The sequence below is a fragment of the Polistes canadensis genome, unplaced genomic scaffold (genome assembly GCF_001313835.1).
Source record: "Polistes canadensis isolate GaletaPanama2010 unplaced genomic scaffold, ASM131383v1 scaffold_22, whole genome shotgun sequence".
Taxonomy (NCBI): Eukaryota; Metazoa; Arthropoda; class Insecta; order Hymenoptera; family Vespidae; genus Polistes; species Polistes canadensis.
Genome location: NW_014569569.1, coordinates 960489 through 974716, shown reverse-complemented (window position 1 = coordinate 974716; position 14228 = coordinate 960489). Strand labels below are relative to the sequence as shown.

Genomic DNA, 14228 nt, shown 5'->3' with positions numbered 1-14228 from the left:
AGTATTTTCAAATGGACAAAGGGATTATTTTGCACACTCCAAAAGAGAAGCAGAAGCAGAAGGAGGAAGAGGAGGAGGAGGGGGATTGAGATGTATAAAAAAAATAACTTTTGTAAGGATTTTCGTATCGAACGTAACTCTCTCTTGTTCTTCCATCTGAGCCTAATCAAATCGATCTCGTTCGTTTAACCGAACAACTAAAGCAGTAGTTCCTAGTAGTAGTGTTAGTGTTAGTGTTAGTGTTAGTAGTCGTCCTGTCTACATATCTCGACTCCATCCGAATCTCCTCCTAGCGCTAATGAGCGAAGTCTCCTCGGATTACCAAGTTTCACGTTGGCGTGAGTGAGCGAGTGAACAAGTTCGAGCCGTTTAAACGGCTGAACGACCGACGGAAACTTGACGAATGCTAATTAGTATCGACGCTCGTCGGAGCCCCTCCTCGACAGCCTTTGAAAATTTTACCCCTTACGTCTAGTTCTCTCCTAGACTTGCTGATTATTATCATCATCATCATCATCATCATCATCAGCATCAGCGTTCTAACCGAACGTGTTTTTTTTCTTTTTTACACCAAATAGAAAAGAAAGATCCGATTTTTTTTGTTTTGTTTTACAATGACAGAATTTCGTTCACGAATTTCGCGTGAAATGTTGCGAGAAGTGATTTGTGGGATTTGGGTGATTTATTTTTAATAAATAAAAGTTTCCACATGCATACACACGTGTTTTGTCGATACCGGTTAAATACGTGTTAACAAAAATTATTATTAAAGTAGATATTATTATTTTCGCTCATAGAAAAAAAATTGTTTTTATATATTTTATAATTAATTATTTAATATATTTTAATTTGTTTGTATTCCTCGAATATAATAAGGAAAAATAGATATAGAAATGGAACGTTTGAGGAATAGAATGAAAGAGAGAGTGAGAGAGAGAAGAACGTTGAAATAGGGGAGATTAGGCAAAAGAGCGAGAGTTCAAAGGATACTGTTGTGTGGCAAGGGTTGCTCGTTAAAGTGGAAAACAAAGTACGGGAGAGTATAGCCTAGCATGCTGCATGCGAGGAGTTACTAGTCTCTCTTTTTCCTCTCTTATCTTCTCATTTTCGAGTTATGCGATGCTTAAATATTCACACGAGAATATTTCTCTTCGCCTTTTTTTCTTCTTCTTCCGCGTGCATTATTCGTTTCTATCAAATATCCACCTATTGGGTTGAACCAAAAAAGAAAAAAGAAAATATAAAATGAAATTAATTTTAAAAACACACCACACAACACTCTCAAATAGATAAAAATCAAAGAACTGTTAGATAAATGACCGATTAAAAACATCGATAAGTATAGAAAGTAAGTACTTTAATATTACGAGTTTTAATAAAAAACGACTTAACGTAATAGCCCACGTTTCTGGGGGGGCTTTCTCGCAGTTAACCATAAAAATCTCTTCGGGTCATTAATATCGAGCGATCAAGGTCGTGAACGAGGGAAAGAAGTAAAGAAGGAAGGAAGGAAGGAAGGAACCTGAAGAAAGGAGGCCGAGAATGTCCGAGTCGGTTGACCTACTTGTTCGTAAAAGAATCTTACGAAGAATTCACGGTTTTGTAAGACTTCTATGCACTCGTGTGCGCGTGCGAGTGAGCAAGCAAGCAAACGAACGAATATGTGTATGTGTGCTCAACAAAGCGCGTAATCTATTTACAACCGAAGATATTTTCTCACATAGCGTTGGCGTTTCACCATCTTTATGCGTTTATGCATGTTCGACATACGTCAGAGAAACCAACCAACAAGGATAACGTAGGTAGTTATAGATTTTTCTTTTTCTTTTTCTTTTTTTTTTTTTTTATTAAGGTAACAAAAAAGAAAGGAAGAAAGAGAAAGGATAAGAAGCGGTTTATTCAAATGAATGTGTTAGTTAGGATTTAGAAAAACAAAGATGATTAAAATATACGACGAGAATATACGTTAATAATATTTTATACAGTGTTAAGAAATAATATTTTGTATAGGTTGTAATAGTAATAGGTACTTTTTGAGTGTGATTATATATTAATATATTTGTGATTTTATTTCTAATAACGATAGAAGAGATCAAAATCTATGGAAAACTTTTATTCATTATCTTAATAGTAGGTATATACTTAAAGTTCTCGGTTAATTTAGATTCTTGATAATATTTCAAACAACCTGTATTTCTTGGATGCAGATATATATATATCTTAAAATGTGGTCGTTGTAGATGTTACTATTAACCAATGAAATTGCATGAAACCGATGAAAATGCAATTCGTTTTAATATATAAGAAAATATATTGTTGTATATATCCAATTAGTTAAAATCTCATTCCATATTAAAATATTATATCTATTGTTTTTTAAACCATTATTCACAGTAGAAATAGGTTATACCTAGACGAAGTGTCGATAGGTTTAGCATTAAATAAAAATACGATCAATTGAAATAAATATTAAATAAATTATAGAAATAATGTGAGATTAAATTACTCAAGTATATTGTTTTTCTCAAGTTTCAAACAGTTAATCTATCATTGATACTTAGCTTCATAGTAACGAGGAATATATCCCTTGCATATCGGTGTGTCTATATTAGACGTATTCGCCTCTATATATATATATGTTTGCGTGTGCGAGAATGTGTGTGTACGTACAAGCAGCAATATAGAGCCTGGGGAAATAAGTTGGCGGAACTTCTGGGCGAGCGTGCACAAGGCCTTTGCTGGAGACACGAAGACGAGGAGCTATGTAGACGTTGTTTCCTTCTCTCTCTCTTTCTCTCTCTCTTTCTCTTTATAGTTGCTTCGTGGGAGAGGGAGAGAGAGAGAGAGAGAGAGAGAGAGAGAGAGAGAGAGAGAGAGAGAGAGANGAGAGAGAGAGAGAGAGAGAGAGAGAGAGAGGAGGTAGGAGAGAGGGAGAGAAATAGTACGCGTGCGTGCACGTTTGTGTTTGTCCCCTTTGTATCTCTTTATAGTTGCTTCGTGGGGGAGAGAGAGAGAGAGAGAGAGAGAGAGAGAGAGAGAGAGAGAGAGAGAGAGAGAGAAGCTAGGAGAGACTGGGAGAGATCGAAACGAGATTAGAGAGTTCCAGCAACGACGGGTACGCTGCCTGCCGCTTCCTTCTCTGGGTCAAGGAAACTCCGAGTTAACGTTTTCGATATGTTTCAAGAAATTCTCTACTTCCATTTTGGAAAATCACTTGGAAGAAAAGACGCTCGTTCGTAACATTTTTATTTCTTTTTCTTTTACATTTTTCCTCATTTCTTCATCCGCTATCTCACGGGAAAACTTTAATGGCTTAACATGAATTTTCATTCATTCGTTCGTTCGTTCGTTCATTTAACGCGGATACCTTTAATATTTCTATTCGAGGTGTGTGAGGATAATTGGATTGATTCTTTTTCAAATTTTGCAACTGCATTTATTCGTTATTTTGCAAATAAAAATCTCGTATAGATTTAACGTTAAAATTTATCGCGCGGGGTCTTGTTATTTGTTAACAAAAAATTCACTCAAAATGTGCATGTGAGATATACATTTATTTATTTCTAATTAAAAGCAAATATTTTCTATAACCCTCCTCATTCGATTGACTAAAATCTCATTCTGTATTAAGATATATATATATATGTTTTATTTCTTTTTTTTTTTTAAATCGCTCACTTTAAAAATAAATGTCGGTAAATTTAATGGTTAATGACAGATCTTGTTAAAATAAAATCCAATTTTTTGTTTCTATATCTGTGCATAAAGAATAACAAAGTTATTATCTCTGGTCAAAATAAATTGATAGATACACCTTGCATAAGAAATCGTGACTCGGGTTTGTTGGTGATAGTGGTGGTGGTGGTTTTCAGGGAAAGAGAAGGTAAACTAAGGTAAATGAGAGCGAAGGTTCTTTCCTCCAGAGGGGAGTAACTCCTGTTTTGTTGTTTCTCATGGAGGTCGCATCTATACACGTGTATAGCCGCGAATGAGAGAGAAAAAGAAAGAAAAAGAAAAAGAAAATGAAAGGCAGGATGAAAGAAAAGAAGGAAAGGGACGACGAGATGAGTTGAGAATTCCTTCTAACGTAGAAGAGAGGAAAACGCGTTGAAAGAGAGGAAGAAAGAGAGATAGAGAAGGGACGAAAAGAAAGAAAGAAGAGAAGAGAGGAGAACCGTGACTGTGACTATGCTGGGATATGGCATGATGGCGGGTGGTATGGGTCGTCACGGCAACCAGAGAGGAGGCCAGCAGAAGCAGCCTGTCTCGGCATCTCTCTCTCTCTCTCTCTCTCTCTTATTCTCGTACTCGTACTCGTTCGTTCGAGCTATCCTCATCCTACCTCCTCCTCCACCTCCACCTCCATCTCCATCTCAACCTCCTCCACCTTCACCTCCTCCAGCCATTCTCCTTTTCCATATTCTCCTTCCATCAACCGTTAACCGTTACGCGCCTACCACTTCTTCTCCTCCTCCTCCTCCTCCTACTCCTTCTTCTGCTTCTTCTTCTTCCTCTTTTTCGTTGACTCCGTCGTTGGTACTTCTCCCAGATCTAACGTCGCCTTTTCTAAACTAGGAAGTAGACTGATAATGAATCGAACGTTTATATTCCCGTTTACCCCCCATTGAAATTTTAAAAGTAAATTTATCTTTAATATATGTATATTTATTTATGTCCCGTTTTATTTCATCCAACCATTCATTTACTTCCAATGAATTTTATATTCTTGAAATTCTTACGAACAGTTTGATAGACGAATAGATAGATAGATAGACAGACTGAAAGAAAGAAAGAGAGAGAATGAAAATACAGAGAATTCAATTTGGCAAGGAAATATATTACGCGAGATTTTAAGCTAACATTATTATTCCGCGTATTTAAAAGCTACATTATTATATCCTCGCGATTTATTAAAACAAACGTACGCCCGAGTATATTCTATTTTTTTTTTCTAAACGTGATTCTTTCTTCGTTTTTTGACTTTCGGATAATAAAATATATTATTAACGATTAAAGAGTTTTCATTTATTATTTTCTTTTAATTTTTATTTTTATTTTCCGCGAATTTTTCGCTAAACTAATAGACGATTATTCGAATGTATATGTAAATGTGAATCTATCTCTCCCTCTCTGTTGAAATTTCTTGACTCACAAGGGCGACCGCCCTTTTCTTCCAGTTCCCTGAATCTCTTTGGGAATTATCACCGTCCAAGCGTCGAGGAAAAGAGTAGTTGACGACTTTGAAGCTCACTTTGACTCCCTTCAAACCCTTCATCCTCATCCCTACTTCAAACCCTCACCCCAATCTTTACTCTCTCTCTCTATCTTTTTTCCTTTTTTCCCTTCTTCATTTCTTTGTCTACATTTCAAACATTCGGTTTCGGACATTCCAAAGTTTCTGTTTGATTAATCCTTATTTAAAGACGCATAAAACTACGAATCAACGACCCAATTTCGTGTGCCTTTCGACGTCCCGTAATTACTTCCGCATATTTTCTAATCAAACTGTACACTTTTGTAATTATATTAGGGGACGGCGGGGAGGGAGAGATTCATTATGGTAAAGATTGATAATAAATTTGATTAAAAAATAAGGAACGTATTCTATTGATATAATTCTTTCTTAAAATGCAAATGTACGATTGATTAATTATTGATAACAAAATAATCATTACTTTGAAGGATTTATTTTAAGATTTTTGCTGGAACTATATTAGCGTGCAACGAAAATAACTTCTCGTTAGATCTTCGTGAGTTTATTACGAAAGATCGATTTATTTTTCTCGCGATAATTGTCAAGGTGGAGATGGAAGAAACACAGCAGAGGGGCGCGCGTAATCGGTGACGATAAAAGGTGGACGTTTTAAATAGACACGCTAAAATTACGAAACACAGTTTCTAATTAAAAACTTACTCTCGCACGCACGCACGTACGCACACACACAACGAGAGGTTACTATCGTTCGTTTAATTTTGTTCTTCTTTTTTTCCTTTTCTTTTTCTTTTTTTTTTTTTTCTTTTTTTTTCTTTTTTTTTGCTATCTACCTTTTGCTCGCGCGCTTTTAAAGCAGTCGCCAGCTAATGGCGCAAAATTATTCGGCTCGATTATTATAAATTTCACGGTTGCTCGTAAAGTTGGCAAATTAATAGTAGACGAACGATATACGACGCACACTAGTAACGGGGTGGTTGGTGGTTATATATCTCTACGCCTATGCTCGGCCAATATCGTTCGTTGCTTCGTATTTCCTCTCTTATACACCGACCAATCTCAACCCACCTAAACTCGAAATTAACTTTTGCGATTTTATGAGATTTTCGACGGGAAGGCAGAGAGGTAGGCAGCCGATCGGTTGATTAGGAATATGAACAAAACAAAAAAAGTAGTATATTGATTTCACAATAATTTCATTAAAATATACTCTTATACCCGCGTTGAACTTGATTAACAAGATTTATTCTCGTAGGAATATAGATAATTACAAAAGTTATGGTCACGAATTTTCTTCTTCTCATATAGACACGTTTAAATATTTAACGTAATGGTAGAGGATCGGAAGTGTGCTGTTGTTGTTGTCGGAATAATCGTTAGTCAAAGAAAATGATGAAGAATAGAAAAAAAGAAAGAAGAAGAGGAAGAAGAAGAAGAAAAAAAAATGAATCCGTGCATCCCTAATAATTCCATTTCATTCGTCATTCCGATCGTTCCGCTGGTGGGTGGGCAGAACCCTGACACCGAAGCGTGCGACACTCAACAGGTATTAAAAAGTCATGACTCACTCGTCGTTCTCGACGTGATATCCCTTCTCTCTCTATCTCTCTCTCTCTCTCTCTTTTTTTTTCTCTTTGGGTGAGAGAATTTCTTAAGATGGTACTTCTCGAATCCACCGAGACGAGAACATTACTTTGCACTCGCGTAACACGCGTTCTTTAATATCTTCAAAGTATCTCAAAGAGATACAAATTATCTCAAAATTCTTACAATAATAATAATAATAAAAAATAACTTTAAAAAAGAAAGAAAAACCAAGAAATGAAGAAGAATAAGAATAAGAAGAAGAAAAGGATAAATCGAATTTTTCTCCCCTAGGTAACTCTTATATTTACAATAAGATCGTAGATCGAGAACTTTGATCTGAACGTGCGATCGCTTTAACATAGTTTTTGTATTCGCATGTGAGAACGTTACGTACGAAGGAAAAAGAGTAGATGAGATAAATCGTAGCTAGCACACCTCGCAACCCTTGTAATAGTTCCAACAGGAACGTGTTCTTCTCCTGAAAAAGTTGCAAGCAACTCGCGAGAAAGGGAAGGCGAAGGAGGAGGAAGAGGAGGAAGAGGAGGAGGAGGAGGAGGAGGAGGAGGAGGAGGAGGAGGAGGCTCGTATATCCGTTCCGAATAAAGAGTGGCTTTACACTGCGACTTCCAACGAGCGCGTAAAAACTGCACGTACGTACATATACGTTACTCGTGTAGGCGTGTGAAAGAGAATGAAAGAGAAAGAGATAGAGATAGAGATAGATAGAGAGAACACAGGGTTGCGGGGGTATGGGAGAATGTTAGAGAGAAAAGAAAAGATAAAAAAAGGGTCGGAGAGGGGGGGGGGAGAAAAAAAAACTGTAATCCCATTCACGTTGGGCAGTCTGATTTCAAAGGGGTCGTTTGCCAGGAACGCACAAAAGAAGAGTCGACATAGGAATTCACGGAAGTTTAAGGGATAACGGACGTGTTCTGTCTGCTCTCTCTCTCTCTCTCTCTCTCTATTTTTCTCCATTTCTCTTTCTCCTTCTTCTCCTTCTCCTCCTCTTTCTTCATCTTCTAGTTTTATTTCTCTTCTTTCTCCTCTTCTTTCCGTCCACTTTATCGTCTTTTGCTTGGAAGTAACTTTTTATCGGACGACCGAGTCTAATAACGTTCGATCTGCCGGCAAACGTTAAAAGACCCTTTTCTTCTTTCTTCTATCTCTTTCTCTCTATCTCTATCTCTCTCGTTTTCCTTCTCACGCATACCCAGACACACCCTCCTCCTTCTCTTTTTTTCTCTTTCGTTTTCCTGGTTTCCGTGGAATAAGGGAACGCGCGCGCGTTTAGGTCAACGACACCTTCGACAAAACTCTCTATCGCGTTGAACGCGACCGAAAACGAAGCATTAAAGAAACATGAGTCCTCTACCTTCCTTTCCCTTCATTTCTCTCCCTTTTCCCTCTTTCTCTCTTTCTTTATCTCTCTCTCTCTCTCTCTCTCTCTCTCTCTCTCTCTCTCTCTCTCTCGCACCTCGGAAAGACAGATGCTCGACACGCACGTCGCCTCACGAATTCCCGATTCATTCCTTCCTCTCTTATACGATCGTTTGTATCCTTCGAGGATACACAGGCTATCTCTCTCTATCTCTCTCTCTTTCTTTCTTTCTTTCTTTTCCCTCCCCCTTTTCCCCTTCTTCGAAAACTCGGAAACAGAGAAACATAACGGGGACTCCGACGGAATGATTCCTCCAAATGGTTTTTCGTACTTTCCAAACAAATGTCCATTTTTCTTCGTAAAAATTGTACTTCCTACAAGGAACGATATTGCAATTTTAAAAAGAAAATATTATTAGAAAACTTTATACTTGATTTTAGGATATAGATAGGTACTTGAGTAAATATAATATTTTACTTACACGTGTCTCGATTAATCGAAGTTAATTACCGACTAGAGTAGTATCTACGATTTAAAATTCTGTCGTCCTCTGTGTGCGTGTATCGCGGCTAATTAGTATTAAATATTCAATCGTTTTTGGCATCGGTGAAACGAGCAAACGTGTGTGCGCGCGCGCGCGCGCGCGCGTGTCCGTGACCGCAACCACTCGAATAATTAATTCCACTGATAATAACGAGCACCGCGTAATCCTATTGTTGTACGTTATACACACATATAAATATATATATATATATATATATAGTGTTCTTCGTTAAGATTGCTGGCATTATTCGAAATTCGGGAGAATTCCTACAATTGTCTCGCATTGTCAGAAATGTTATTATAATGTTTCACGTTTCGTCCACGTTTCAAGCACGTTTCAAGCAAGACTTTTATTCGATCTTGTTAACGTAAAAATAACTAAATCTAACAATCTACTTATAATAAATAGACATTTTAAATTCTGTGTTTACCAAATTGATAGTTAAATTCGACGGAAGAGTTTTGTAAGTACAATATTCGATATCGATAAGTTTCCACGAGGCGAATCATTGTCGGGCCACCCACAGAGATCGAAATATCCCTAACGCAACACACGCAAAAACACACGCACGTGTTCTTACGACTCGTCGAACAAATACACCAGGTATATATACGTGTGGGTACGTAGAAAAACGTACACACATGTATAGGATATATATGACGTTTACATCGTCATTCCTGGCACGCGGCTCTCTCTCTCTCTCTCTCTCTCTCTCTCTCTCTCTCTCTCTCCCTCTTTCTTTCTTTCTTTTTTTTTTCTTCCTTTCTTTCTCTCTTTGGTATCCTGTGGAACGGGTTTTACCTCCTCGTTTCGACCTGCATACTCCCACCACCTCCTTCTCCACCTCCACCTCCCATCGTATCTCCTACCCTCTTCGTAGCCAACACCAATACCAACAGCAACATTAACACTGACACTGACACTGATACTAAGGACCAAGACTAAAAGACCTACACAACGTCAGTGTTGGTGCCCCCTCTTACTCCTCCTCCTCCTCTTCCTTCTCTTCTCTTCCCTTCTCTTCTCTTCTCTTCTCTTCTCTTCTCAAGACCGTTCTGAAACACAGCTCGACCTCGTCGTTTCATTGTCCTTTGGATAAGGAGGTGGGGTTGGGAGGTTTCCTCGTGTCAGAGTTACGAGTTCTGGTCCCGTTTCACGGGATAATTACGCGGCACAAAGCTTCTCGCTAATCGAACAACTTCGTACGCCCCCTCTTCCTCTTTCTCCTCCCCTCACCTCTCTGTCTCTCTCTCTCTCTCTTTCTTCCACTATCATTCTCTTATACACACCAAACACACATACACGTGTTCTTGTATGCGTTACTCGGAACTATAGCTAACTGGCTTCATTTCGCTCTTATCGTCCGATAATAGAGGGAATAAAATGAATGATGAGGAAAGAAAGTGAGATTGACAGAGTAATATTTAATTAAATGGCTTTTACTTTATATCATACTTGTATGGAATATTTAAATAGAAATAAAAACAAAGGTAGTTAGAGAGAGAAATATCAATAGATTTTATTAGCGAATACGGAAATTCAAGCTCAATTAAAAATACGCGGATAAAGGTTGATTGCAAAGTTTTATTTTATTTCTTTTTTTTTTTTAAGAAAAAAAAAAAGTTAGTTTAATCGAAAATATATTGTTTCCTAAAAAGCTCACAAATTTTCAACCCATACAGCAGATACATTTAATTGCATTAATTAAAGAAAGAGAGAGAGAGAGAGAGATGGATATTAAAGAATTACGATAATAAACAAATAAAAGAAAGAAAAAAAGGCGTAAAAAGATATTAATTTTTTTCCTATAACACGATTTTATTCGCAGGAAAGAAAATGAACGTAATTAAAAAAAATAAGAGATTATTCAATGGTCTTGCTAAGTGTTATTCTCTCTCTCTCTTTCTCTCTCTTAGTCTCCTTCCGCTTGGTGTGGTTTCTTAGTGGAAGGAAAGAACAATATTTCCGCTCTATTTGCCTTCGATTACTTACATCGTCTCGCGACCAGTTTTCATGCCGCGAGAACACGTTCCTATTCTCTTCAAACACTTCTCAGTCTTTTAACGACGTCGATGTAATGAGAACGGTACTCGATTCACCTCGAACGGAGACAATTCTATTTTCTTACTGACTATATTATTTATTTTTCCTTTTTTTTTTTTTTTAAACCTCTCTCTCTCGAACAAAAATAAAAAAAAAAACAAACAAACTCTGTGTAATTTTAAAATCACACACTTGAGTATTATATACGAGAGTATAGGTAATGTATATTTAAAATTTTAGGATCATTTCGTCGTTATTAGATTAATTTGTATAAGATGTTATTTTATTTTTATTGTTATTTTAAACAAGAATTATTTTTGATTTCCGTAGGAAGAATATTATCACATTTATTCGTTTCCTTTTTTTTTTTTTTTATTTAACTGAAGTTTATAATTTTTTATTTCGATGTCAACTGGGGGGGGGGGCGGGTTCTTCTTTATATTTAAATAGAAGAAACTTACGGTGTTTTTATCGTAAAAAGTATTCTCCGTAATTATATTAACTTTCGTTCGTAAAATATTTTGTATATTTAAAATTAAGGAAAAAAGAAAAAGAAAAATTATTTATCGAAGTAATATATGAACATACACACGTTTTCGTCGAGATTTCTACAAAAAATTATATACATAAAATGGGTATATTCAAATATACATTATTATATATTGTCCTATTTATATTTATATTTTTATTTCTTTTCTTTTTCCTAAAGATAAAACAGCACAATTAAGTACTTAGATATACGTTAAGCGTGTTCCATGTAAATTATGTTAAGGGTTTCACGGTCGCGTGCAGTTCGCCGTTATGTTTTTCCATGGTAAAACCACGTCGTCCCAACGTTGCAACGCGATGTGTGTTGTTCGTTCTGTATATGGTGAAACGGTGCTGCTGCTGTTGATGGCAGTGGTGGTGGTGATGACGGTAGTGGTGGTGGTGGTGGTGGTTGGTGGTGGTGGTGGTGGTGAAGGTGCAGCAGCATCTGGCAGGTGCAATTGCGGAAATAGAAGGTAATAGAGAAGCTCGTCCTTCTCGTTACGACAGACTATAATTGTATCGTTTTATACGTTCCTATTCCACGGTAATGCTTTATATAAAACGTTCTTCTTGAATTCCGCAACGGATACGTCTTTTAAAAAGGTCCTCGTTTTTATCCATCTTCTTCGCGAAAAAAACCTGAAGATTTATTTTTCTTTTATACGAAATTATTAATGAGGCTAATTATAAATCGCTAACGTGTTATAAATTTTATACGATTTTCTAAAAGGTTCTTCTTTTTTAATTCGTGCATACAGAATTTGATATAACGAAACAAACATAATTGAGAAGAAGAGTTCTTCATTTTTTTCTTTTTCAATTTTTTATTTCTCTCTCTCTCAAAAGTATAAAATGAATTGGAACGTTATTCGTTGCTTTTATTGCTAGGATTACGACAACTACTTTGTGTGTTGGTAAGGTGTCTTACCTGTCTCGTGAGAAAGCGATCGAAACGTGTTCCACTTATTTTGATACCCGGAAAACCGGTCTAATAGGAATTTTACTTTCCTAAATCGACTCTCATATTTTCTTTTTTTATTATTAGAGAAATCTAAAAATAGTTATGAAAAGTTTAGGAAGAAAATGTTCAATATTAATCGGTAGAATATATATATTATTCTAAATCTTTAGATATAACAAGTAATTTCGATGATAGGTAGTTTGAGTAGGATCTTGGAGCTTTCTCAGCTGTTTCAAAGTAGCTTATAGTCAACTAGCTGATCTCGATCGGAGCAAAGCAGCACACACACACGCACACATACATATATATTCTCCTCTTCTTCGTTTCTCTGTGTTCGGTTCGTTTCGATGGGCACGTAGAATGGAGGGAATCCGTTAACCGCGGTTACTGCAGGCCGAGTAAACACACGTATAATCCTACCTGCTGTCGGAACCAACAGTGTATATGTATGTACGTGTATGTGTATGTGTTCATGCGATAGAGAGAGAGAGAGAGAGAGAGAGAGAGAGAGAGAGAAAGAGGGAAGGAGAAAGAAAAATGGGAAAGAGAAAGAGAAATGAAGAGAAGGGAGAAGGTATATAGAAACATGCTCGCGTAGATCCTGTTGGAAAGAGATAAAGAAAGTGTGAGAGAAAGAGAGAGAGAAAGAGAGAGATAAAGGGGGACGAAAAGTTTGCTGTCCGGTCGGCGGTGTGCATGGACGATTCTAAAGTAACCGGTTGTTAGGATCGTTTTCAGTGTTTTATTCTAACGTAAGTACTTTCGGTAACCGATCGGTTAATCGATCATCGCAAATTTTCTATCGTCCATTTGAATAACAGCTTTTAGTGGTTTTTTTTTCACCTTTTAATTAGCATGTGTAAGATTTAAGCTAATATGTATATTTGTAGATATTTTTAAATAGATAAAAACAAATTCGAATAATTGACGAAAAAATTCTGTTAGAGTCTTTTCTTTTAAATATAATATAATATATTTTTTTCCTCAAACCATCTACACAAAAAAAACATCCGGGGTCGATTTTTAAATCGTATTATCGATATACGAATCTTTTTTTTTTCCCCCTTTCCCCAAACGCGACATTATATCGTATTTATAATATTTCATTTGTAATTGATAGAGATTGCTTTTTTTTTTTTTTTTTTATTCGTAACGAATATCAATTTCCAGCATGTAATTAATGTTTCCGAGTAAATTCGTCATATTTATATTAATAATTTCGATAATCGTTGAATTATTATTTTTTGTCCAATTTGATAATTGTTGATTAAATATTTGTAATATTATCGATAGAAGAAAAGAGTAATGTTAAAAATGTAGTGGGGGTTATATATTTGGGTTAAAGTTATAAATATAATAAAATGATGTTAATAGTACATCGGTGTGACAGAACAATACAGTCAAGTGAAATCTAAAGGATATCATAGTAACAACAGAGATTGCTCGTATGCATTAACGAATGACGACTAAAAGCCGAACTAAACTCTCAGAGGCTGGGATGACAAGTGCCCTCCTGGAGCGTGCGCCGTACGAGTGAGAGAAACAGAAAATATATAGACGGGGTGAGTATAAAGGAAAGAGAGACGGTGAGAGGGTGAGTGGGAAGGAGAAAGAGGGGTCGAGAGGGAGGAAGCAGAAGGTATTACTGTCATACACACGCGTGGCACGCCCCACGTAGTACGCACCTGATGGGAATTTAGTTTGACGCATGGTGCGTCGCCACCGAGAGATGAAGAGAATGGATATATATGTTTCTGGATGTGTGTGTGTCTGTGTGTATGTGTGTGTGTGAGAGAGAGAGAGAGAGAGAGAGAGAGAGAGAGAGAGAGAGAGAGAGATAAAGAGAGTGAGATGAAAACATACGACAAAGAATCCAATTCGACCGAATTCTCTTTTCTCTTTCCTCTTCCTCTTCCTCTCTCTCTCTCTCTCTCTTTTTTCTATTTTTTAGTTCGCTTTTTCTCGCTCAGAT

At 36.7% G+C, this 14228-nt stretch overlaps 1 protein-coding gene across 3 annotated transcripts in view; it reads left to right on the top strand.

The window, feature by feature from the left end:
* LOC106794051 (mucin-5AC) overlaps window positions 1–14228 on the top strand; it is a 239442-nt gene that overhangs the window by 17775 nt on the left and 207439 nt on the right. The window lies entirely within an intron of this gene.